Here is a 25,129-nt window from a genome sequence, read left to right as displayed (position 1 = left end):
AGGAGGATTCTGGAGGTAGCCAGGAACAGCCCGTTTCTATGCCACGGGTATGCAGCTTTCCAGACAGAGACCTGTGTGTTCCTCGCCATGGAGTTTATGGCTGGAGGAACCTTGGAGTCTTATATGGACAGTGTTGGCTACATGACACAGAACACAGCCGCATTCTACTCTGCAGAGCTGGTCTGTGGCATCCAATTCCTCCATTCCCAGGGCATCATTCATAGAGATCTGAAGCCGCAGAATGTCCTACTTGACCGTGAGGGCCATGTCAAGATCAGTGATTTTGGTCTTGCTGTAGAAGGTGTTTTTGGAAGCACAGTGAGAGGACATTGTGGAACACGTCTCTACATGGCCCCAGAAATATACTTAAAGAAGCAATATGGTGTTGCTGTCGACTGGTGGTCCTTCGGGGTTATTCTCTTCCGCATGCTTAATGGAACTTTTCCCTTCTTCACTGGCTACTGCAAGAAGGCAACCGTCCATTCTATTATCAATGGCAGGCCCAAATACACCAAGGCATTAAGCCAAGAAGCTGTGGATATACTGACTTGTCTGTTAAAGAAAGATCCTCAGCTTCGCCTCTGGATGACCGAATACATCAGGGAGCATCCGTTCTTTGACAGCATAAATTGGGAAGACATAGAGAGCCGGAGAATGCCGCCACCATACCAGAAGGCTGAAAGACCCAATCGCCGCTTCAAGAACATCCAACCCATACCACCAGTTTTGGAGATCACAGAGGACATTGCCTCTCCATCTAGTAAACAGAGCCTGTCTGACACCTCCTCTTTATTTAGTGATCAGAGCCCGGCCGGCGCGTCCTCTTCATCTAGTGACCAGAGCCTGTTCGGCTTCTCTTTTGTGACTCCAGACTGGATGTTTTGAAGATTTTGTCAGAGCGATTGTCAAGACTTTCCACATTTTTTGTCTCCAAGAAAGTCAAAAATAAAATTAACCCCCCCCCTAATTTTGGTTATAGTTTCCTTCCTGTTGTACAGTTACATGGTGCATATGACCTCACAATGCAGGCTCAGCCTGACATCATATGTTATGACCTTTCTTATGTGCAGATTGAAATGTCCCAAATACTGAATTTTAAAACTGAATTTTAAATATTCTTCTTGTATCCAGGAATTAATATAAAGTCTTATGATATATGATTTTTAAAGGCTTCTAATGGCAAAGGTAACCAGATTTTTAAAATGAAAGAAAAATTTAATCCTGGGACATATTTTCTTCAAACTATAAATGCAGTGTATTTGGTATGTGAAGTGATGGTATAATATATACTTTATTTCTCACATTTTGTCCTTGAAATTCAAACGCACTTCTTTTGGGCAGGGCCGGATGCTGAGGAATTTGGTGGCCTTTTTATGGAAATAAATAAAATAGAATCTTAACTCCTCGGCATCTATGTGTACCGGATAAAGATGACACCGGTGCTCGGCAGATAATATAGGATAGAATTTTATGTGATGGGATTGGGAGTAATCAGTACACACAAAAAAGTCATCATCACAGGTCATAGCTGCAACCAGAGCACCACTTCCCAGCAGCTGGTGGTCCAACAAGAAAGCATGAAGATCTCTGAACATCACCTAGGTCTTCAACTACTGCCAACCAACCTGCATGTTGCTACGACTCAGAGGGCCATATATTAATGCTGATAAACATGTAGCTGTTACTAGACCAATGCTTCACAAGGAGGTAAAGGGTAGATTTTTTACTGTAGGGGTCCACAACTTCATCTAAGAGTTAGAAAGCTTACAACAACAGCACTGTGGCCTCCTAGTGCATGATGGATACTCTGCAGACCTGTATATAAAACCTTGTAGAGTAAAGAACTAGTTTGGTTACATCTGCGGTTATAACCAATGTGCATGATCTCTTTACGAATTAACCTACAATTAAAGAATAAAAACAAACAAAGAAATAGAAAGTTGGTAATTAAGATCCTCGCGTTAATATACTATATTCATTTTTTATAATGCAACTTTTTTAACATATTCACATTTTAGAATGGTCTGTATGGTAAAGACCTTAAATGCGCTGTCCCACTACACAAAAACATTAATTACACATTTAAGAAGCTTTGTTCGGTTTCTCACACAAGAACCGATCACTGTGCATGTGAAAACTACAGAGTCGTTACAGAATATATTTCAAATATGTCTTTCAAACAGTCTGGGATCTGATCCTTTTGTTTTAAGAGTGCCAAAAAAATGTATCAAGACATCGGTGTCCTAATGTGGTCAAGAACATTATTATCACTTATCTTCTGGAGGGTTTCTTTTTACCCAGATATCCAATATATCTGCTGGTATAAATATCCCTTACTTTCAATCCTAAAACACTGCCTACTGCATTACAGTCTTTTCCATTATGAAAGCTTTGCTGTAGCTCAGTGGCAGTTTTTAACCCCTTAATGACAAAGCCCGTACATGTACGGGCTCAAAATGCATTGTTTTCAATGGGTTTAGGGATCGCCCATTGTCCTTAAGGGGTTAAAACAAATGTATGTTACCTTTAACTGATTTGGAACACAATGAGAATAAACTGAACGAAAGGCGGTGAATATGTTTGTTATTGAATAGTTTTAATATGTAACAACCTAAAAACATTATGCAAAAACCAGCTACATTTATAGAAATTAACAATCCTGAAATAAATAAAACCGCAGAAGGGAGAAAACGCTACCCATGCTCTGTATCTGGGAAACCACCTGCAAGCACTCCTATTGTGACCTCATAGATCCCACAGTGAATTATGACATCATCCTGGAAGCATGCAGGTTGGTTGCACAGCATTCTATCTTCAGTGCAGTTGGGCGCTCGACACTTTCAGGCTGCTATTTCTTTAGTGAACTTGAAGTGTGGTTACCAACTACGTCAACAGCTACCAGAGAAGAAAAACTCACCAATCATTATGGCAGAGTGTTGTCTCTTCTCAGGACTAAGGTGGATTTTAAAGAAGTGCTGCCCCAGAAAACTACTCAAATATTTCAACAGGCTCAAAAAGACTTCCGATATCGTTCCAACACATAGCACAGGAGATGAAAACAGCGAGCTCTTGACAGACAGAACCTTTCTGCTGAAGCGAAAGAAAGAAGGTAGCAGTACAGAAAACAGAATGAGACTGAGGAAAAGGAGGAGATGTACTGCTAACCAGAGAGAGCAAAAACGCCTGTATATCAGGAAAAAGGAGACAACAAAGCGCAGAAGAACCAGCACAGGCAGCTATGAACATGAGCGGAAGAGGCATAGAAATAACGAGAGCCATGATCTGGGGCAGCAGGTGAAACCAACAGCAGATGCATACCTGGAGGAGTACAGGAGCAGGAGGATGAAGGTTCCCAGGAAAAGGCGCAGAAGTGAGGAGGACTGCAGCCTGACCGCAAAACGATTCAGGAACCTTCTCCCCATGTCGGTGTCCTGCTTAAGGTTTCATTTTCAATTGGGACAAGGGAGCTTTGGAAAGGTCATGTTGGCCTCTGTTCCTTCCAAGGATTCTTTAATAGCGGTAAAAATGATACGCAAGAGATCTATGAAGTCTCTGCACATCATGAGAGAGAGGAGGATTCTGGAGGTAGCCAGGAACAGCCCGTTTCTATGCCACGGGTATGCAGCTTTCCAGACAGAGACCTGTGTGTTCCTCGCCATGGAGTTTATGGCTGGAGGAACCTTGGAGTCTTATATGGACAGTGTTGGCTACATGACACAGAACACAGCCGCATTCTACTCTGCAGAGCTGGTCTGTGGCATCCAATTCCTCCATTCCCAGGGCATCATTCATAGAGATCTGAAGCCGCAGAATGTCCTACTTGACCGTGAGGGCCATGTCAAGATCAGTGATTTTGGTCTTGCTGTAGAAGGTGTTTTTGGAAGCACAGTGAGAGGACATTGTGGAACACGTCTCTACATGGCCCCAGAAATATACTTAAAGAAGCAATATGGTGTTGCTGTCGACTGGTGGTCCTTCGGGGTTATTCTCTTCCGCATGCTTAATGGAACTTTTCCCTTCTTCACTGGCTACTGCAAGAAGGCAACCGTCCATTCTATTATCAATGGCAGGCCCAAATACACCAAGGCATTAAGCCAAGAAGCTGTGGATATACTGACTTGTCTGTTAAAGAAAGATCCTCAGCTTCGCCTCTGGATGACCGAATACATCAGGGAGCATCCGTTCTTTGACAGCATAAATTGGGAAGACATAGAGAGCCGGAGAATGCCGCCACCATACCAGAAGGCTGAAAGACCCAATCGCCGCTTCAAGAACATCCAACCCATACCACCAGTTTTGGAGATCACAGAGGACATTGCCTCTCCATCTAGTAAACAGAGCCTGTCTGACACCTCCTCTTTATTTAGTGATCAGAGCCCGGCCGGCGCGTCCTCTTCATCTAGTGACCAGAGCCTGTTCGGCTTCTCTTTTGTGACTCCAGACTGGATGTTTTGAAGATTTTGTCAGAGCGATTGTCAAGACTTTCCACATTTTTTGTCTCCAAGAAAGTCAAAAATAAAATTAACCCCCCCCCCTAATTTTGGTTATAGTTTCCTTCCTGTTGTACAGTTACATGGTGCATATGACCTCACAATGCAGGCTCAGCCTGACATCATATGTTATGACCTTTCTTATGTGCAGATTGAAATGTCCCAAATACTGAATTTTAAAACTGAATTTTAAATATTCTTCTTGTATCCAGGAATTAATATTAAATCTTATGATATATGATTTTTAAAGGCTTCTTCTGGCAAAAGTTAACCAGATTTTTAAAATGAAATAAAAATTTAATCCTGGGACATATTTTCTTCAAACTATAAATGCAGTGTATTTGGTATGTGAAGTGATGGTATAATATATACTTTATTTCTCACATTTTGTCCTTGAAATTCAAACGCACTTCTTTTGGGCAGGGCCGGATGCTGAGGAATTTGGTGGCCTTTTTATGGAAATAAATAAAATAGACAGAATCTTAACTCCTCGGCATCTATGTGTACCGGATAAAGATGACACCGGTGCTCGGCAGATAATATAGGATAGAATTTTATGTGATGGGATTGGGAGTAATCAGTACACACAAAAAAGTCATCATCACAGGTCATAGCTGCAACCAGAGCACCACTTCCCAGCAGCTGGTGGTCCAACAAGAAAGCATGAAGATCTCTGAACATCACCTAGGTCTTCAACTACTGCCAACCAACCTGCATGTTGCTACGACTCAGAGGGCCATATATTAATGCTGATAAACATGTAGCTGTTACTAGACCAATGCTTCACAAGGAGGTAAAGGGTAGATTTTTTACTGTAGGGGTCCACAACTTCATCTAAGAGTTAGAAAGTTTACAACAACAGCACTGTGGCCTCCTAGTGCATGATGGATACTCTGCAGACCTGTATATAAAACCTTGTAGAGTAAAGATCTAGTTTGGTTACATCTGCGGTTATAACCAATGTGCATGATCTCTTTACGAATTAACCTACAATTAAAGAATAAAAACAAACAAAGAAATAGAAAGTTGGTAATTAAGATCCTCGGGTTAATATACTATATTCATTTTTTATAATGCAACTTTTTTAACATATTCACATTTTAGAATGGTCTGTATGGTAAAGACCTTAAATGCGCTGTCCCACTACACAAAAACATTAATTACACATTTAAGAAGCTTTGTTCGGTTTCTCACACAAGAACCGATCACTGTGCATGTGAAAACTACAGAGTCGTTACAGAATATATTTCAAATATGTCTTTCAAACAGTCTGGGATCTGATCCTTTTGTTTTAAGAGTGCCAAAAAAATGTATCAAGACATCGGTGTCCTAATGTGGTCAAGAACATTATTATCACTTATCTTCTGGAGGGTTTCTTTTTACCCAGATATCCAATATATCTGCTGGTATAAATATCCCTTACTTTCAATCCTAAAACACTGCCTACTGCATTACAGTCTTTTCCATTATGAAAGCTTTGCTGTAGCTCAGTGGCAGTTTTTAACCCCTTAATGACAAAGCCCGTACATGTACGGGCTCAAAATGCATTGTTTTCAATGGGTTTAGGGATCGCCCATTGTCCTTAAGGGGTTAAAACAAATGTATGTTACCTTTAACTGATTTGGAACACAATGAGAATAAACTGAACGAAAGGCGGTGAATATGTTTGTTATTGAATAGTTTTAATATGTAACAACCTAAAAACATTATGCAAAAACCAGCTACATTTATAGAAATTAACAATCCTGAAATAAATAAAACCGCAGAAGGGAGAAAACGCTACCCATGCTCTGTATCTGGGAAACCACCTGCAAGCACTCCTATTGTGACCTCATAGATCCCACAGTGAATTATGACATCATCCTGGAAGCATGCAGGTTGGTTGCACAGCATTCTATCTTCAGTGCAGTTGGGCGCTCGACACTTTCAGGCTGCTATTTCTTTAGTGAACTTGAAGTGTGGTTACCAACTACGTCAACAGCTACCAGAGAAGAAAAACTCACCAATCATTATGGCAGAGTGTTGTCTCTTCTCAGGACTAAGGTGGATTTTAAAGAAGTGCTGCCCCAGAAAACTACTCAAATATTTCAACAGGCTCAAAAAGACTTCCGATATCGTTCCAACACATAGCACAGGAGATGAAAACAGCGAGCTCTTGACAGACAGAACCTTTCTGCTGAAGCGAAAGAAAGAAGGTAGCAGTACAGAAAACAGAATGAGACTGAGGAAAAGGAGGAGATGTACTGCTAACCAGAGAGAGCAAAAACGCCTGTATATCAGGAAAAAGGAGACAACAAAGCGCAGAAGAACCAGCACAGGCAGCTATGAACATGAGCGGAAGAGGCATAGAAATAACGAGAGCCATGATCTGGGGCAGCAGGTGAAACCAACAGCAGATGCATACCTGGAGGAGTACAGGAGCAGGAGGATGAAGGTTCCCAGGAAAAGGCGCAGAAGTGAGGAGGACTGCAGCCTGACCGCAAAACGATTCAGGAACCTTCTCCCCATGTCGGTGTCCTGCTTAAGGTTTCATTTTCAATTGGGACAAGGGAGCTTTGGAAAGGTCATGTTGGCCTCTGTTCCTTCCAAGGATTCTTTAATAGCGGTAAAAATGATACGCAAGAGATCTATGAAGTCTCTGCACATCATGAGAGAGAGGAGGATTCTGGAGGTAGCCAGGAACAGCCCGTTTCTATGCCACGGGTATGCAGCTTTCCAGACAGAGACCTGTGTGTTCCTCGCCATGGAGTTTATGGCTGGAGGAACCTTGGAGTCTTATATGGACAGTGTTGGCTACATGACACAGAACACAGCCGCATTCTACTCTGCAGAGCTGGTCTGTGGCATCCAATTCCTCCATTCCCAGGGCATCATTCATAGAGATCTGAAGCCGCAGAATGTCCTACTTGACCGTGAGGGCCATGTCAAGATCAGTGATTTTGGTCTTGCTGTAGAAGGTGTTTTTGGAAGCACAGTGAGAGGACATTGTGGAACACGTCTCTACATGGCCCCAGAAATATACTTAAAGAAGCAATATGGTGTTGCTGTCGACTGGTGGTCCTTCGGGGTTATTCTCTTCCGCATGCTTAATGGAACTTTTCCCTTCTTCACTGGCTACTGCAAGAAGGCAACCGTCCATTCTATTATCAATGGCAGGCCCAAATACACCAAGGCATTAAGCCAAGAAGCTGTGGATATACTGACTTGTCTGTTAAAGAAAGATCCTCAGCTTCGCCTCTGGATGACCGAATACATCAGGGAGCATCCGTTCTTTGACAGCATAAATTGGGAAGACATAGAGAGCCGGAGAATGCCGCCACCATACCAGAAGGCTGAAAGACCCAATCGCCGCTTCAAGAACATCCAACCCATACCACCAGTTTTGGAGATCACAGGGGACATTGCCTCTCCATCTAGTAAACAGAGCCTGTCTGACACCTCCTCTTTATTTAGTGATCAGAGCCCGGCCGGCGCGTCCTCTTCATCTAGTGACCAGAGCCTGTTCGGCTTCTCTTTTGTGACTCCAGACTGGATGTTTTGAAGATTTTGTCAGAGCGATTGTCAAGACTTTCCACATTTTTTGTCTCCAAGAAAGTCAAAAATAAAATTAACCCCCCCCCCTAATTTTGGTTATAGTTTCCTTCCTGTTGTACAGTTACATGGTGCATATGACCTCACAATGCAGGCTCAGCCTGACATCATATGTTATGACCTTTCTTATGTGCAGATTGAAATGTCCCAAATACTGAATTTTAAAACTGAATTTTAAATATTCTTCTTGTATCCAAGAATTAATATTAAATCTTATGATATATGATTTTTAAAGGCTTCTTCTGGCAAAAGTTAACCAGATTTTTAAAATGAAATAAAAATTTAATCCTGGGACATATTTTCTTCAAACTATAAATGCAGTGTATTTGGTATGTGAAGTGATGGTATAATATATACTTTATTTCTCACATTTTGTCCTTGAAATTCAAACGCACTTCTTTTGGGCAGGGCCGGATGCTGAGGAATTTGGTGGCCTTTTTATGGAAATAAATAAAATAGACAGAATCTTAACTCCTCGGCATCTATGTGTACCGGATAAAGATGACACCGGTGCTCGGCAGATAATATAGGATAGAATTTTATGTGATGGGATTGGGAGTAATCAGTACACACAAAAAAGTCATCATCACAGGTCATAGCAGCAACCAGAGCACCACTTCCCAGCAGCTGGTGGTCCAACAAGAAAGCATGAAGATCTCTGAACATCACCTAGGTCTTCAACTACTGCCAACCAACCTGCATGTTGCTACGACTCAGAGGGCCATATATTAATGCTGATAAACATGTAGCTGTTACTAGACCAATGCTTCACAAGGAGGTAAAGGGTAGATTTTTTACTGTAGGGGTCCACAACTTCATCTAAGAGTTAGAAAGTTTACAACAACAGCACTGTGGCCTCCTAGTGCATGATGGATACTCTGCAGACCTGTATATAAAACCTTGTAGAGTAAAGATCTAGTTTGGTTACATCTGCGGTTATAACCAATGTGCATGATCTCTTTACGAATTAACCTACAATTAAAGAATAAAAACAAACAAAGAAATAGAAAGTTGGTAATTAAGATCCTCGCGTTAATATACTATGGTCATTTTTTATAATGCAACTTTTTTAACATATTCACATTTTAGAATGGTCTGTATGGTAAAGACCTTAAATGCGCTGTCCCACTACACAAAAACATTAATTACACATTTAAGAAGCTTTGTTCGGTTTCTCACACAAGAACCGATCACTGTGCATGTGAAAACTACAGAGTCGTTACAGAATATATTTCAAATATGTCTTTCAAACAGTCTGGGATCTGATCCTTTTGTTTTAAGAGTGCCAAAAAAATGTATCAAAACATCGGTGTCCTAATGTGGTCAAGAACATTATTATCACTTATCTTCTGGAGGGTTTCTTTTTACCCAGATATCCAATATATCTGCTGGTATAAATATCCCTTACTTTCAATCCTAAAACACTGCCTACTGCATTACAGTCTTTTCCATTATGAAAGCTTCGCTGTAGCTCAGTGGCAGTTTTTAACCCCTTAATGACAAAGCCCGTACATGTACGGGCTCAAAATGCATTGTTTTCAATGGGTTTAGGGATCGCCCATTGTCCTTAAGGGGTTAAAACAAATGTATGTTACCTTTAACTGATTTGGAACACAATGAGAATAAACTGAACGAAAGGCGGTGAATATGTTTGTTATTGAATAGTTTTAATATGTAACAACCTAAAAACATTATGCAAAAACCAGCTACATTTATAGAAATTAACAATCCTGAAATAAATAAAACCGCAGAAGGGAGAAAACGCTACCCATGCTCTGTATCTGGGAAACCACCTGCAAGCACTCCTATTGTGACCTCATAGATCCCACAGTGAATTATGACATCATCCTGGAAGCATGCAGGTTGGTTGCACAGCATTCTATCTTCAGTGCAGTTGGGCGCTCGACACTTTCAGGCTGCTATTTCTTTAGTGAACTTGAAGTGTGGTTACCAACTACGTCAACAGCTACCAGAGAAGAAAAACTCACCAATCATTATGGCAGAGTGTTGTCTCTTCTCAGGACTAAGGTGGATTTTAAAGAAGTGCTGCCCCAGAAAACTACTCAAATATTTCAACAGGCTCAAAAAGACTTCCGATATCGTTCCAACACATAGCACAGGAGATGAAAACAGCGAGCTCTTGACAGACAGAACCTTTCTGCTGAAGCGAAAGAAAGAAGGTAGCAGTACAGAAAACAGAATGAGACTGAGGAAAAGGAGGAGATGTACTGCTAACCAGAGAGAGCAAAAACGCCTGTATATCAGGAAAAAGGAGACAACAAAGCGCAGAAGAACCAGCACAGGCAGCTATGAACATGAGCGGAAGAGGCATAGAAATAACGAGAGCCATGATCTGGGGCAGCAGGTGAAACCAACAGCAGATGCATACCTGGAGGAGTACAGGAGCAGGAGGATGAAGGTTCCCAGGAAAAGGCGCAGAAGTGAGGAGGACTGCAGCCTGACCGCAAATTGATTCAGGAACCTTCTCCCCATGTCGGTGTCCTGCTTAAGGTTTCATTTTCAATTGGGACAAGGGAGCTTTGGAAAGGTCATGTTGGCCTCTGTTCCTTCCAAGGATTCTTTAATAGCGGTAAAAATGATACGCAAGAGATCTATGAAGTCTCTGCACATCATGAGAGAGAGGAGGATTCTGGAGGTAGCCAGGAACAGCCCGTTTCTATGCCACGGGTATGCAGCTTTCCAGACAGAGACCTGTGTGTTCCTCGCCATGGAGTTTATGGCTGGAGGAACCTTGGAGTCTTATATGGACAGTGTTGGCTACATGACACAGAACACAGCCGCATTCTACTCTGCAGAGCTGGTCTGTGGCATCCAATTCCTCCATTCCCAGGGCATCATTCATAGAGATCTGAAGCCGCAGAATGTCCTACTTGACCGTGAGGGCCATGTCAAGATCAGTGATTTTGGTCTTGCTGTAGAAGGTGTTTTTGGAAGCACAGTGAGAGGACATTGTGGAACACGTCTCTACATGGCCCCAGAAATATACTTAAAGAAGCAATATGGTGTTGCTGTCGACTGGTGGTCCTTCGGGGTTATTCTCTTCCGCATGCTTAATGGAACTTTTCCCTTCTTCACTGGCTACTGCAAGAAGGCAACCGTCCATTCTATTATCAATGGCAGGCCCAAATACACCAAGGCATTAAGCCAAGAAGCTGTGGATATACTGACTTGTCTGTTAAAGAAAGATCCTCAGCTTCGCCTCTGGATGACCGAATACATCAGGGAGCATCCGTTCTTTGACAGCATAAATTGGGAAGACATAGAGAGCCGGAGAATGCCGCCACCATACCAGAAGGCTGAAAGACCCAATCGCCGCTTCAAGAACATCCAACCCATACCACCAGTTTTGGAGATCACAGAGGACATTGCCTCTCCATCTAGTAAACAGAGCCTGTCTGACACCTCCTCTTTATTTAGTGATCAGAGCCCGGCCGGCGCGTCCTCTTCATCTAGTGACCAGAGCCTGTTCGGCTTCTCTTTTGTGACTCCAGACTGGATGTTTTGAAGATTTTGTCAGAGCGATTGTCAAGACTTTCCACATTTTTTGTCTCCAAGAAAGTCAAAAATAAAATTACCCCCCCCCCCCTAATTTTGGTTATAGTTTCCTTCCTGTTGTACAGTTACATGGTGCATATGACCTCACAATGCAGGCTCAGCCTGACATCATATGTTATGACCTTTCTTATGTGCAGATTGAAATGTCCCAAATACTGAATTTTAAAACTGAATTTTAAATATTCTTCTTGTATCCAGGAATTAATATAAAGTCTTATGATATATGATTTTTAAAGGCTTCTTCTGGCAAAGGTAACCAGATTTTTAAAATGAAATAAAAATTTAATCCTGGGACATATTTTCTTCAAACTATAAATGCAGTGTATTTGGTATGTGAAGTGATGGTATAATATATACTTTATTTCTCACATTTTGTCCTTGAAATTCAAACGCACTTCTTTTGGGCAGGCCCGGATGCTGAGGAATTTGGTGGCCTTTTTATGGAAATAAATAAAATAGACAGAATCTTAACTCCTCGGCATCTATGTGTACCGGATAAAGATGACACCGGTGCTCGGCAGATAATATAGGATAGAATTTTATGTGATGGGATTGGGAGTAATCAGTACACACAAAAAAGTCATCATCACAGGTCATAGCTGCAACCAGAGCACCACTTCCCAGCAGCTGGTGGTCCAACAAGAAAGCATGAAGATCTCTGAACATCACCTAGGTCTTCAACTACTGCCAACCAACCTGCATGTTGCTACGACTCAGAGGGCCATATATTAATGCTGATAAACATGTAGCTGTTACTAGACCAATGCTTCACAAGGAGGTAAAGGGTAGATTTTTTACTGTAGGGGTCCACAACTTCATCTAAGAGTTAGAAAGCTTACAACAACAGCACTGTGGCCTCCTAGTGCATGATGGATACTCTGCAGACCTGTATATAAAACCTTGTAGAGTAAAGAACTAGTTTGGTTACATCTGCGGTTATAACCAATGTGCATGATCTCTTTACGAATTAACCTACAATTAAAGAATAAAAACAAACAAAGAAATAGAAAGTTGGTAATTAAGATCCTCGCGTTAATATACTATATTCATTTTTTATAATGCAACTTTTTTAACATATTCACATTTTAGAATGGTCTGTATGGTAAAGACCTTAAATGCGCTGTCCCACTACACAAAAACATTAATTACACATTTAAGAAGCTTTGTTCGGTTTCTCACACAAGAACCGATCACTGTGCATGTGAAAACTACAGAGTCGTTACAGAATATATTTCAAATATGTCTTTCAAACAGTCTGGGATCTGATCCTTTTGTTTTAAGAGTGCCAAAAAAATGTATCAAGACATCGGTGTCCTAATGTGGTCAAGAACATTATTAGTAGACTTGGGCACCAGGGGGCTCTTCGTGTTCGTCTTCGTGCTCGTCTTCGGGGGAAAAAAAATCTTCGTATTCCGCGAATATTCGCCCGTTCCTGTCTTCTCTTCGGGCGAATATTCGCGGACATTCTTCGTGCTCGTTTAATCTTCGTTTTCCTCCTGGTTGCCTAGCAGGGGTTAATACGGGGTTAATAACACATCACAGCAGCAGCAGCTGCCGTGAAGGTACGTGTGTGCAGCTCTATTGGTCGTTTCGGCAGGGGGCTGGTCTGGCATCAACGAGTGAATTGCAGAACTGCAGAATGCACTTCATTCGTTGATGGCAGGCGAGCCCCCTGCCGAAACGACCAATAGAGTTGCACACACATACCGAGGTGTACTGTCCATAGATGTTTAATAAAAGAATAGGGAATATTTTACATTTTTAAATTGATTTTGGACCACTTTACATGCCTAACATTTGCTACCTATTTACAATGGCATACTTTGCAACAACCCAACTTACTTATTGGACAGGACTGGAAAATAGCAGGACTGTCCACCAAAATCTTGGGTGTGTTGGCAGGTATGCTGATGGAAAAATGTTGGACAAGAACTAAAAAATAGCTTAGGGTTAATGTACGGTTATGTTTAAGATTAGTAGCAGTGCACTGGTTTGGTTAAAGATGGATTATGTCTAAATAATAATAATTTAATTTTAATGTTTTTTTTTTTTTAAAAATAGGGGTTTATTTAAATGTATTTTAAAGTTAGATTTATTATTTAGTACTTGATTATATTTATTAAATGTTTATAGTAGCGTTACCTACCGAGCTATAACTACCTATGTGTATTTGCATTTTGCATACCTAGTTTAGCTAAATTAGATGGGACAGGACTGGAAAAAAGCAGGACTGTCCCTGAAAAAGTTGGGTCTGTTGGCAGGTATGTGGATGGAAAAATGTTATAGGGTGAAGTGTGAGTTATAGTGTTAATGTAATGCTATTAGTGAGTGAAGGCCAGGGCAAATAACAAGGAAAAGGTCCTTGTGTTTTGTGCATTGTAAGTGTGTGTGTATGTGTGTTATGTGTGATGTCACTGTGTGTTATATGTGTTATATGTGTTATTGTGTGTGTTATGTTTGGTTGGTTGTGTATCAGAAGGAAAATAATGAAATGGAAAAGGAAATGGGAAAGGCAAATGAGTGGGCAATTGGCGACCCGCTCACCTGTTTCACCCCAGGGCAAAGCACCCAAACACTGTCAGTCTTAGACGTTTGGCAGCAGACTTCCAGAGCTCAGACACAAGGCCCTAGCGTAAGCTGGCCACTCCGGCGGAGGTAGCAGGCGTTGCCACACCGCAAACAGAGGCAGCCAGGGGGGAGAAACTGCCCTTACCATTAGGGACATTTTGGGCATGACTCTAGCCAGGAAGCGAACTGGCAGAGAAGAGATGCTGGCACCACCACCAGCAGCAGCATTGAAAAGGCGAATGAGTGGGCAATTGGCGACCCACTCACCTGTTTCACCCCAGGGCAAAGCACCCAAACACTGTCAGTCTTAGACGTTTGGCAGCAGACTTCCAGAGCTCAGACACAAGGCCCTAGCGTAAGCTGGCCACTCCGGCGGAGGTAGCAGGCGTTGCCACACCGCAGACAGAGGCAGCCAGGGGGGAGAAACTGCCCTTACAATTAGGGACATTTTGGGCATGACTCTAGCCAGGAAGCGAACTGGCAGAGAAGAGATGCTGGCACCACCACCACCACCACCAGCAGCATTGAAAAATTGGAAAGGCGAATGAGAGGGCAATTGGCGACCCGCTCACCTGTTTCACCCCAGGGCAAAGCACCCAAACACTGTCAGTCTTAGACGTTTGGCAGCAGACTTCCAGAGCTCAGACACAAGGCCCTAGCGTAAGCTGGCCACTCCGGCGGAGGTAGCAGGCGTTGCCACACCGCAGACAGAGGCAGCCAGGGGGGAGAAACTGCCCTTACAATTAGGGACATTTGAGGCATGACACTAGCCAGGAAGCGAACTGGCAGAGAAGAGATGCTGGCACCACCACCAGCAGCAGCATTGAAAAGGCGAATGAGTGGGCAATTGGCGACCCACTCACCTGTTTCACCCCAGGGCAAAGCACCCAAACACTGTCAGTCTTAGACGTTTGGCAGCAGACTTCCAGAGCTCAGACACAAGGCCCTAGCGTAAGCTGGCCACTCCGGCGGAGGTAGCAGGCGTTGCCACACCGCAAACAGAGGCAGCCAGGGGGGAGAAACTGCCCTTACCATTAGGGACATTTTGGGCATGACTCTAGCCAGGAAGCGAACTGGCAGAGAAAAGATGCTGGCACCACCACCACCACCACCACCACCACCACCAGCAGCATTGAAAAATTGGAAAGGCGAATGAGAGGGCAATTGGCGACCCGCTCACCTGTTTCACCCCAGGGCAAAGCACCCAAACACTGTCAGTCTTAGACGTTTGGCAGCAGACTTCCAGAGCTCAGACACAAGGCCCTAGCGTAAGCTGGCCACTCCGGCGGAGGTAGCAGGCGTTGCCACACCGCAGACAGAGGCAGCCAGGGAGGAGAAACTGCCCTTACAATTAGGGACATTTTGGGCATGACTCTAGCCAGGAAGCGAACTGGCAGAGAAGAGATGCTGGCACCACCACCACCACCACCAGCAGCATTGAAAAATTGGAAAGGCGAATGAGAGGGCAATTGGCGACCCGCTCACCTGTTTCACCCCAGGGCAAAGCACCCAAACACTGTCAGTCTTAGACGTTTGGCAGCAGACTTCCAGAGCTCAGACACAAGGCCCTAGCGTAAGCTGGCCACTCCGGCGGAGGTAGCAGGCGTTGCCACACCGCAAACAGACGCAGCCAGAGGGGAGAAACTGCCCTTACCACTAGGGACATTTTGGGCATGACTCTAGCCAGGAAGCGAACTGGCAGAGAAGAGATGCTGGCACCACCACCACCACCAGCAGCAGCATTGAAAAATGGGAAAGGCGAATGAGTGGGCAATTGGCGACCCACTCACCTGTTTCACCCCAGGGCAAAGCACCCAAACACTGTCAGTCTTAAACGTTTGGCAGCAGACTTCCAGAGCTCAGACACAAGGCCCTAGCGTAAGCTGGCCACTCCGGCGGAGGTAGCAGGCGTTGCCACACCGCAGACAGAGGCAGCCAGGGGGGAGAAACTGCCCTTACCATTAGGGACATTTGATTCATGACACTAGCCAGGAAGCGAACTGGCATCGAAGAGACACTGGCACCACCACCAGCAGCAGCAGCAGAATTGGGAAAGGCGAATGAGTGGGCAATTGGCGACCCACTCACCTGTTTCACCCCAGGGCAAAGCACCCAAACACTGTCAGTCTTAGACGTTTGGCAGCAGACTTCCAGAGCTCAGACACAAGGCCCTAGCGTAAGCTGGCCACTCCGGCGGAGGTAGCAGGCGTTGCCACACCGCAGACAGAGGCAGCCAGGGGGGAGAAACTGCCCTTACCATTAGGGACATTTGATTCATGACACTAGCCAGGAAGCGAACTGGCATCGAAGAGACACTGGCACCACCACCAGCAGCAGCAGCAGAATTGGGAAAGGCGAATGAGTGGGCAATTGGCGACCCACTCACCTGTTTCACCCCAGGGCAAAGCACCCAAACACTGTCAGTCTTAGACGTTTGGCAGCAGACTTCCAGAGCTCAGACACAAGGCCCTAGCGTAAGCTGGCCACTCCGGCGGAGGTAGCAGGCGTTGCCACACCGCAAACAGACGCAGCCAGAGGGGAGAAACTGCCCTTACCATTAGGGACATTTTGGGCATGACTCTAGCCAGGAAGCGAACTGGCAGAGAAGAGATGCTGGCACCACCACCACCACCAGCAGCAGCATTGAAAAATGGGAAAGGCGAATGAGTGGGCAATTGGCGACCCACTCACCTGTTTCACCCCAGGGCAAAGCACCCAAACACTGTCAGTCTTAGACGTTTGGCAGCAGACTTCCAGAGCTCAGACACTAGGCCCTAGCGTAAGCTGGCCACTCCGGCGGAGGTAGCAGGCGTTGCCACACCGCAGCAAGTGCAACCAGGGGGGAGAAACTGCCCTTACCATAAGGGACATTTGAGGCATGACACTAGCCAGGAAGCGAACTGGCAGAGAAGAGACACTGGCACCACCACCAGCAGCAGCAGCAGCAGCATTGGAAAAGGCGAATGAGTGGGCAATTGACGACCCGCTCACCTGTTTCACCCCAGGGCAAAGCATCCAAAAACTGTCAGTCCTTGGCGTTTGGGAGCGGACTTCCAGAACTCAGACACAAGGCCCTAGCGTAAGCTGGCTACACCGGCGGAGGTAGCAGGCGTTGCCACACCGCAACAAGTGCAACCAGGGGGGAGAAACTACCCTTACCATCAGGGACATTCGAGGCATGACACTAGCCAGGAAGCGAACTGGCATTGAAGAGAGACACTGGCACCACCACCAGCAGCAGCAGAATTGGGAAAGGCGAATGAGTGGGCAATTGACGACCCGCTCACCTGTTTCACCCCAGGGCAAAGCATCCAAGCACTGTCAGTCCTTGGCGTTTGGGAGCAGACCTACAGAACTCAGACACAAGGCCCTAGCATAAGCTAGCTACACCGGCGGAGGTAGCAGGCGTTGCCACACCGCAGCAAGTGCAACCAGGGGGGAGAAACTACCCTTTCCATTAGGGACATCTGAGGCATGATTTCAGCCAGGAAGCGAACTGGCAAAAGATACTGGCACCACCACCAGCAGCAGCGTTGGAAACGGAAAAAGGTGAATGAGTGGGCAATTGACGACCCACTCACCTGTTTCACCCCAGGGCAAAGCATCCAAAGACTGTCAGTCCTAGGCGTTTGGGAGCGGACTTACAGAGCTCAGACACTAGGCCCTAGCGTAAATTGGCTACACCAGCGGAGGTAGCAGGCATTGCCACACCGCAGCAAGTGCAACCAGGGGGAGAAACTACCTTAAACATTAGAGAGAAAAAATTTAACTTTCCAAGCTAAGAGCTGGGTAACCCAATTTGGGCAGATTGAATTTAAGAAAGGCAATCTGCTCCATCAGATGAGGTGCCATGCGTGAGCGCTGTGGACTCAGTATGTTTCCAGTCATAGAAAACACGCGCTCACTTTGAACAGTGGTTGGCGGACATGATAGAAGCTGCTGCGCAACCCATGAGAGTGCAGGCCACACACTCTTCTTTTCATCCCAGTAGCTAAGAGGATCAACATTAGGAGCAGAAGGAACTTCACAGAGGTAAAGTTTGACCATTTCAGCAGCACTACTCTCCTTTCTGCTGCTAGCTCTGTCAGATGGTCCAACTATACTGCCAAGTGCCTCTTCCCAAAACGCAGCTGCTCCACTCAGCTGTGTTGTGCTGCTTGTGGCACTGCTGCTGATGCTGCTGCTAGGGGTAGCAGACCACATCATCTCTTCCTCCTCCTGCACCTCACCCTCCTCGGACAGCATTCCCATTTTACGCTGCCAGTCACGCACCTTGTTGACCAATTGCTCCCGGTAGCTACTGAGAACATTGAATTTCAAAGCTAGCTTTCCTTTAATTCTTGGATCACAAAGGCACGCTAGCATCATTTCGGGACTCTCTTCCATTCGCTTGCGAAGGTGTACTTTTAGCAGATCCTTCAGCTTCCTGACTATGGCTGCTACGTCAGGATGTAGAGTGCCACCTTGAACAGCCTCACGGTTTCCAAGGAACACATCCATCTTGCTGCCTAGATGGGAGAACACTGGGATTACCTGGGCCAGACTGGCAGTGTTTGAGCTTAAATGTTCTGTGGCATCCCTGAATGGTTTAAGGACTGCCACTAGCTGGGCGATCACTGTCCAATCCTCCCTATTCAATGGAGAGGTAATCCCAATATTGTGCTCTGAGGCAAGATTATGGATTGCCCTCTGCTGCTCCAAAATCCTCTCTAGCATGTCTAACGTGGAGTTCCACCGTGTACTGACATCCTGACGTAGGCAGTGTACGGGAAGACCTGACCTCTCTTGCTCTTCCCTCAAAAGTTGGCTAGCCTTAACACTATGGTGAAAGTGCCCAGCGATCTTTCTGCAGCGGGACAGAACTACTGCTGCCACATTAGTTCCTTCTGACATTGCTGCCTTCACTACAAGATGGATGATGTGGGCTGCACAGCGCACACCAACAATATGACCATCTCGCAGCGCTTTCACCATATTGGCACCTCCGTCAGTTACCACAAAACCAACTTCAACATTGGTGCCCGCCTCTGCTCCCACCCAAAGGCTAAACATTTTCCTAATCGCATGCAGAATATTTTGGGAAGTGTGCTTTTCATCCATCACTTCTGCATGGAGAAGGAATGATCGGTAGCCTGCTGCAGCAACTTCCTTAGACACACCGGGCTGCCACCAGTGTGCTGTCAAAGAAAGAAAGGCATGCTGGGCGCTAGGTGCACTCCACAAATCTGTAGTGAAATGAACACACTGACCAGCAGCCTTGGAAAGCTCCTCTTTCACTGCTGCAACACAGGACCGATACAGCGAGGGGACAATGTTCCTGCTGAAAGTGGAACGTGACGGAACTGTGTATTGTGGAGCCACAGCCGCCATCAATTGTTTGAAAGGCTCCCCTTCAATCATGGAGAAGGATGCCCCTCCAACAGCAATGAACTGACCAATAAGTCGCGTTACTTTATTGGCCTGCTGTTTGGGCATCGTTCTCTTGGAGTGGAATGCCCCAAATTCTTCCAGGGTGGGCTGGGCATGCAGTGCTCCAACCTGCCTTGGTCTCTGGCTGCCAGCACTAGTTGCTGCTGCTGCTGCTGCTGCTGCTATTGGCTCAGAAGAAGAAGCTGTTGGGGTTTTTCCACGGCCACCAGCTATGCTGCCTGCACTAAGTTTTACCTCTGCATCTTTCCCCAATAGCACAGCGTTGTGTTGAGTGCTGAGGTGATGCTTCATGCTAGCACTGGTAAAATGGCCAGACACTTTCCCTCTGCTTATTAGCTTCCCACAATGTTTGCACTTTCCATAGCGCCCTTCTTCAACATTTTCAAAGTGCTCCCAAATTGGGGCGCGCATAGCCTTGGAGTGTGCCTTGGGTGCTGCTCTTACTGCTCGGGGTGGATGAACAGAGGCAGAACTAGTGGTGGTGGGACTGGTGGTAACAGTACTGGCCATAGTGGGACTGCTAATTGCTTTAGATTTGCTAGGTTTTGCTGCTGCTGCTGGTGGAGGTGATGGTGATGATCGTAGCGGAGAAGGTGGAGGCTCAGGGGAAAATTGTGCACTAGTCATTTGGACACTGCTCCCTGAGGAATCTGATTCCTGACCACTCATCTCCTCTACTTCCTCTGGCTCATAGTCTAGCTCTTCATTAGCCAGATCGAATGGAATTCCTGCTAGGCTGGAGCTAAGACTGATATCGTCGTGAGACTCGTGACTAGTAGTAGTGCGAGCAGGAAGAATAGACTCTGCACTTGGCCTCTCAGTCTCAGGCTCCTCTGCTACCTCGCTAGGTGGAGTTCCACTATGTGTAGCCCTCTCTCTAACTGTCTTTACAAAAATTTTGTAAGGACTTGGTGGCTTGCTAGAGGTACTAGGAGGACATGGCGTGGCGGTACCAGTGGGAACAGTAGGCGCAGCACTAGTGGTGGTAGAGGCGGGGGTGGTGGTGGTGGTGGTTTTCCCTACAAAGGAATGAGATCGCTTTGGTTTGGGACCCCTCTGAGTCTTGCTGCTAATTTGGCTCTGCTTGGTACCTTGCATGCTGCTGGTGGATGGGGAAGATGCTGCTTGGGGCAAAAGGCACTTCTTTTTAGTCACTGGGCTGGTACTACTTGTGCTACCCTTTAACTTTGAACGTGCTTCTGGTGCTTTAGGCTTTCCGTAAAAAACCATAGAGCTTGTGGGCCTAGCCGCACTACTACTGCCTGCTTTTGGTGCCTTTCCTTTACTTGATGATCCTTCAAGCAATGCTTCCCCAAATGATAAGCGAGAGCTTGGCCTACTTGGCCGACTAGACTGACGCAAAGGCTGCATCTTAGAGCTGGTGGTGGTGCTGGTGGTGGTGCTGGTGGTGGTGGTGGTGGTGGTAGATGGAGCTTGTCCCTCCTTAGTCCCAAAAGGAGGATCCATTTCAAATTTTGTGTTGTGTGTGTAGTGTAGTGTAGTGTAGTGTAGTGTTTAAAAAACTATAAAAAAAAAAATAAAAAAATAAAAATAAAAAAAAGGAAAAACGAATTAAAGACAAAAAAATTAGAGGAAGTTCTCTTCAGTGCTACTGCTTAAAAAGTAAAACTATGCACTACTGCACTGTGCTGTGTGCAATCTGCCAAAATCCTAAAGTTATTGAAATTATTAACTCAAGATTAACTATTTAATAACTAGCAGTATTTTATTTTTAATTTGAATTTACACGGGCCTAAGAGCTTAGCCTACCACTATGCTAGCCTAAAGCTATATTTCCTTACTATAAGTCTACCTCTAGGCAGACGCTCTCAAACCCACTAAGCTAAAGTGAGGTTAAATCAGATTCAGTATATGATTTATTAATTAATATTAAGTTATATAATATTAATAGATTAGAACTAATTTACTTATATATTATGTATTATAGATAGAAGAATATAGATTATGAATTAGAATTTAGAATTAGAATTACTTATATTATAGATTATGAATTAGAATATTATTATTTATAATATATTATAGATTAAGATTAAAGAAGATTAGAATTATTTTAGTACTACAGCTAGTAGCTTGAAGCTTTGCTTAGTACAGCTCGTCACAGTCAATTTTTCTTGAAAAGAATTAGAAATAAAATAAAATGTCACAGCAAAACAGTTATCTTCACTGCTTGCTGCACTCACTAGCCCAACAAGTTCACTTCACTGATGGACTGAGGTGAGCAAAACACTAAGGGTACTTTTAATAAAATTGAAATAAAATGTAAAATAAATGAGAAAATCTTTGCAAAACAGTTAACGTCACTGCTTGCTGATCAAAAAAAAACACAGCACTTATGCGGCTGCACTCACTAGCCCAACAAGTTCACTTCACTGATGGACTGAGGTGAGCAAAACAAATGAAATAAAATGAAAGATTAATTAAGAAAAATTGACTTGGTCTCTTACTGTTGCTAAAACAAAGCACAAACTATAGAGCTGCAGCACCAGTACTAATAAGATTAGCTGAACTATACGCTAGTAGTAATTAATTAATATTATTACTTTTATTTATAGCTAATTTAATTAACTATTAAGATAAGAAAGAATTAGAGAATTATTGATATTACTGATTTTAGATTAGACACTAGTAGATGTTCTGAATGTCTACAGTACACTCTACACTAGTATACTATTACTAACTATAACTGACAAATATATATATAATTTTATAATGAATTCAATTATTAATTATATTAATTAATATTACTGATTTTAAATTAGACACTAGTAGATGAATGTCTACAGTACACTCTACACTAGTATACTATAGTATATATATATATATGACTGACAAATATATATATATATATATAATATTATAATGAACTATTAAATTATAGATTCTATTAAATTGTAATTTATAAATTCTATTTAATTTATTTAAGCAGGACAGGCAATAGGCACTAGTGCCAGCCCAGGGCAAGGGCACCCCAGTGCCACTGAGGCACTGGGTGCACTGTCAACTCAACAGCACTTACACTAAAGTTGATGACAAATTAATTTTAAAAAAATTAAATTAATCAAATTATTATTATTAAATATATTAATTAAGTAGCACTGAAGTGAGGATGAAGTACACAGTGAGAAATGGCAGGCTAAGGCTTACCAGTCTCACACAGAACAGAACAATCTCTCTCTGTAACGCTCGGATGCAGCACAGCAGTGTTGCCAAAGCAGTCACAGCGAAAAATGAATGGATCTCTCAGGCAAGCTCTGGTCTTATAAAGGCGCCTTCAGAATTCAAAAAACAGCAGCACAGGCATTGGACGAGACCCTTAGCGTTACGTCACAAGAGTGAGCTGATTGGACAGACGAGGATCAGCTCACTCCTGTTTGAAATTTTGGCGGTTGCGCGGCAAAAACGAAGACGATCACGAAGAATCTTCGATTCTTCGTGATTGTGAGTCTTCGTCTTCGCCTACGGTTTGCCGGCACTGTATTCTGTTCTACGTTCCTTCGGAACGAACAAAAAAACGGCCTCTTCGTGCTCGTTTTCATGTTCGCCCGAAGACGAATGCACAAGTCTAATTATTAGCACTTATCTTCTGGAGGGTTTCTTTTTACCCAGATATCCAATATATCTGCTGGTATAAATATCCCTTACTTTCAATCCTAAAACACTGCCTACTGCATTACAGTCTTTTCCATTATGAAAGCTTCGCTGTAGCTCAGTGGCAGTTTTTAACCCCTTAATGACAAAGCCCGTACATGTACGGGCTCAAAATGCATTGTTTTCAATGGGTTTAGGGATCGCCCATTGTCCTTAAGGGGTTAAAACAAATGTATGTTACCTTTAACTGATTTGGAACACAATGAGAATAAACTGAACGAAAGGCGGTGAATATGTTTGTTATTGAATAGTTTTAATATGTAACAACCTAAAAACATTATGCAAAAACCAGCTACATTTATAGAAATTAACAATCCTGAAATAAATAAAACCGCAGAAGGGAGAAAACGCTACCCATGCTCTGTATCTGGGAAACCACCTGCAAGTACTCCTATTGTGACCTCATAGATCCCACAGTGAATTATGACATCATCCTGGAAGCATGCAGGTTGGTTGCACAGCATTCTATCTTCAGTGCAGTTGGGCGCTCGACACTTTCAGGCTGCTATTTCTTTAGTGAACTTGAAGTGTGGTTACCAACTACGTCAACAGCTACCAGAGAAGAAAAACTCACCAATCATTATGGCAGAGTGTTGTCTCTTCTCAGGACTAAGGTGGATTTTAAAGAAGTGCTGCCCCAGAAAACTACTCAAATATTTCAACAGGCTCAAAAAGACTTCCGATATCGTTCCAACACATAGCACAGGAGATGAAAACAGCGAGCTCTTGACAGACAGAACCTTTCTGCTGAAGCGAAAGAAAGAAGGTAGCAGTACAGAAAACAGAATGAGACTGAGGAAAAGGAGGAGATGTACTGCTAACCAGAGAGAGCAAAAACGCCTGTATATCAGGAAAAAGGAGACAACAAAGCGCAGAAGAACCAGCACAGGCAGCTATGAACATGAGCGGAAGAGGCATAGAAATAACGAGAGCCATGATCTGGGGCAGCAGGTGAAACCAACAGCAGATGCATACCTGGAGGAGTACAGGAGCAGGAGGATGAAGGTTCCCAGGAAAAGGCGCAGAAGTGAGGAGGACTGCAGCCTGACCGCAAAACGATTCAGGAACCTTCTCCCCATGTCGGTGTCCTGCTTAAGGTTTCATTTTCAATTGGGACAAGGGAGCTTTGGAAAGGTCATGTTGGCCTCTGTTCCTTCCAAGGATTCTTTAATAGCGGTAAAAATGATACGCAAGAGATCTATGAAGTCTCTGCACATCATGAGAGAGAGGAGGATTCTGGAGGTAGCCAGGAACAGCCCGTTTCTATGCCACGGGTATGCAGCTTTCCAGACAGAGACCTGTGTGTTCCTCGCCATGGAGTTTATGGCTGGAGGCAGGGCCGGCCTTTGGGGTGTGCGACCTGTGCGACCGCACAGGGCGCCACACCTCAGGGGGCGCCGCCGTCCCGATGATCCACCGCCGCCTCAATGTCCGCCGCCGCGGTGTACGCCGCCGCGGCGATCCACAGAAGCTGCGGCGATCCACCGCCGCCGCGCAGGGCGCCACACCTCAGGGGGCGCCGACGCCTCGTTGATCCACCGCCGCCGCCGCGGTGTACGCCGCCGCGGCAATCCATCCCCTCCGCGGTGTACGCCGGTGTATGGCGGCGCTGCGGCGATGATGTACGCAGATCAGAGTACGCCACCACCGCCGCGGTGTCAGACGCCGCCCCCTCTGCAGCTGACAATCGTGCGCGCACAGAAATTGACATACAGCGTGGATGGTCATGTGACCTTCTGCAATTTAGCATTGGCAGGTGTCAGGAGCGTTAGACAGCCAGAGTAAGAGGATCCAGGGTACCCTGC

The sequence above is a fragment of the Sceloporus occidentalis genome, unplaced genomic scaffold (genome assembly GCF_023333645.1).
Source record: "Sceloporus occidentalis isolate IW3139 unplaced genomic scaffold, rSceOcc1.0.p SCAF_85, whole genome shotgun sequence".
NCBI lineage: Eukaryota > Metazoa > Chordata > Lepidosauria > Squamata > Phrynosomatidae > Sceloporus > Sceloporus occidentalis.
This window is presented reverse-complemented; position numbering follows the sequence as displayed.